This window comes from Aplysia californica, unplaced genomic scaffold (genome assembly GCF_000002075.1).
Source record: "Aplysia californica isolate F4 #8 unplaced genomic scaffold, AplCal3.0 scaffold00046, whole genome shotgun sequence".
Classification (NCBI taxonomy): Eukaryota; Metazoa; Mollusca; class Gastropoda; order Aplysiida; family Aplysiidae; genus Aplysia; species Aplysia californica.
In genome coordinates, this window is record NW_004797316.1 from 13,673 (window position 1) to 17,057 (window position 3,385).

Consider the following 3,385-nt stretch of genomic DNA (forward strand, 5'->3'; position numbering starts at 1 on the left):
CTCAACACCCCACTCAACATTCCACTCAACTTCCCTCCCAACATCCCGCTCAACATCCCACTCAACATCTCACCACTAAACATCCCACTCAACATCCCACTCAGTATCCCACTCAATATCCCACTCAGTATCTCACTCAACATTCCACTCAACTTCCCTCCCAACATCCCGCTCATCATCCCACTCAACATCCCACTCAACATCTCACCACTCAACACCCCACTCAACATCCCACTCAACAGCTCACTCAACATCCCACCCAACATCTCATCACTCAACATCCCACTCAACATCCCACTCAATATCTCATCACTCAACATCCTATTCAACATCCCATTCAACATCCCGCAACTCAACATCCCACTCAACATCCCACTCAACATCCCACTCAACATCTCATCACTCAACATCTCACCACTCAACATCCCACTCCACACCCCACTCAACATCTCACCACTCCACACCCCACTCAACATCTCACCACTCCACACCCCACTCAACATCTCACCACTCCACACCCCACTCAACATCTCACCACTCAACACCCCACTCAACATCTCACCACTCAACACCCCACTCAACATCTCACCACTCCACACCCCACTCAACATCTCACCACTCAACACCCCACTCAACATCTCACCACTCAACACCCCACCCAACATCTCACCACTCAACATCCTACTCAACACCACACTCAGTCAGGGATGTCCCTGTGGATCAGCTCGCCTCGGAAAAGATCCAAGTCATGTCTTTGATCTCTCTCCTGTCGGCCCTGTGTTGTTTGGTCTTCACCGTCGCCGAATCTATTTCTATGGTGGGGGCCTGCCTCCTGATTCTTCTAAATGTGTCTGTTGAGGCTTTAGACACTTAGAGCCAATTTCATTTAACACACACACACACACACACACACACACACACACACACACACACACACACACAACACACACACACACACACACACATACAACACACACACATTGGTATCTGAAAATAACAAAGTTCTATCTGCCATTTTTGGTCGTTTCGGGTTACTGAGACCATGGGATCAGAAACCAAATATTCTATTTGCTCTATAAAAATCGTAAAATTATTCAGAGTCATTATCAAGATATCCAGAGAATTGCATTGTGAAACTCACAATTTTTAACGTAAAATTTCTCAAAACTAGGTAATGAGCAGGAAGAACTTTGTAATTCTGAGGTGCCGTAACGATCTTTTTACCATGGACAGCAGGAGCCAGTGTGAACATAGAAACTTTATTGTTTTGAAAAGTCAACATGATTTTTCTCACACATTCTTTACAATTTCACTGAAGACATGCATAGCATTGTTATTGATTTGATCTCATTTTGTAGTTACAAGGGGATTTAGTTGGACGATCAGACTTTGCCTTATTCTAGAAAATCAGGGGCCTTTCGCCATAAACTGCAAATGAGTATAAATTCAACAAAGGAAAACTTGTACAAATAACCATAAATGTATACAAGGGCAAGTATCGGTTATAAAACGCAACTTGCCACGCAATAGCGTATGTACTGTTCATTCACTCACCCTTAATCTTCTTGATTTCATTGTGTATAAGGATTAAAAGATGTACTGTTTTTCATGACCCCAGCAGCAGGGACTGGTCAACATTTCGGTGAGAAAACCTTGCAAAGACCCAAATTTGGGACCAATAAGTGTAAACTGTTGGTTTATTAGCACTTTTTTTTTCATTTATTGTTCTGAAGTACATCTATATCCAGAAGCTTTGCCCGGAAATGCCTACAAAGGCGTATTATGCTAGGATTGTGTAATTGGGCATGAATACATTTCGTCTTTATTTGACCCTTAATGACTGTCAAATCCTCCTGGCTTTCCAAACTTCAGAAGTCATGCCCAACTCAATATGATATTATGCTCTCTGTATGTGAGCAAAGACTTTACTCAAAGCCTCAATTGGGATTTGCCAGAATAATTTTACAGACTGCACCAAGAGCAAATATGTTAAAAAGAAAAATTGGTAGTAAAAGGCGATTCAGTGTAAATTACAGCCAAGCATTTATTGGACGCAGTATTAGTAATTTTAAAAGAAATTAGAGTGTATAGATGTGAGTATTTGTGGGCATTGGTTGACATGGTATTCAAAAGATGTAAGAAGACACACATATACTTCGCTAGATCAAGGTGAGTATTTGGTACTGTCGAAACTTGCGAGAGGGTCTATACTTATCGTGCCCTCCGCCGTCATTGTTAAAGAGCAATATATGATGTCAATGTATTACAATGTAGAATTAAAAGAAGAACAAAATAGTACTTTTTCTTACAGTTGCAGACATAATAATTCCATAAATACTTCAGTAAGGTCGTGTAGTTCCTTCGGACTATCACTTCCAAAGGCATTCATTTGTATCAATGTCTCGAGCCCATCAGTAACCTTTGAAACAAATGGCAGAGACCTCAGCCTTCCCCCAGAAACCTCCACAAAATGGGATCAGTTCTGGTGTTTAGACCTTTCAGGCAAGGCCCCAAAAGACCGACCGAAAGTAAATAGACTTCGCTAAACAAGATAACAAACAGAAATAAAGATTAACAACCGGACACCAACAGTGAGACACAACTATGAAACTACGGAGGTCGGGGAAATGGCACTAACTAGAGCAGACTCACAGTGACCACTGAATGGTTTAGTCTGCATTATTAGGGTGCGGCCGTAGTGCAGCATGCATTCTGCGCTGGTTTACCCGCTACAAACGACTTGTAACCTGCAAAGCAGATATGGTATGACAAGTGGCCCAAGTGACGACTTGAAACCTGCCTCTCAGCATGATCAGAGACTCAGGGGCAAACGTGAACAAGATTTTTATATTACCTAGCGAACATTATGTCGTCTGGAGATGGATTTATGCTACTGGACAGTTCGTTATTGTTGAGGCCTGTGAAGAAGACAGGAGTACATAATGTACACCCAATAAATAGAGAAAAACGGCAATTTGGTGAATACCACCAACTTTTTGTGAATTGAAAAAGGACTCCTCTAGATTTCATGAATACACAAGAATGTCTGAAGACACTTCTGAATATAATATATTAAAGAAAATTTAATCCCGGCTTTTGAGACACTGGTGTAATCTTCGTGATCAAATATTGCCCGAGGATAAGCAAGTTATTACTTTGAGATAAGTGGAAGTGCTATCTTATTATTTTCAGTTTATAATTTTCTAAATCATTATAGACATATAACTTATTATCATCACCACCATCATCCCCCATCCCCCCCCTTTCCACTCTCTCTCTCTCTCTCTCTCTCTCTCTCTCTCTCTCTCTCTCTCTCCACCAACATCAACTCTATTTGTGTACATACAAACATGCTAACATGATTGATATGGTTCGACCATGTGCA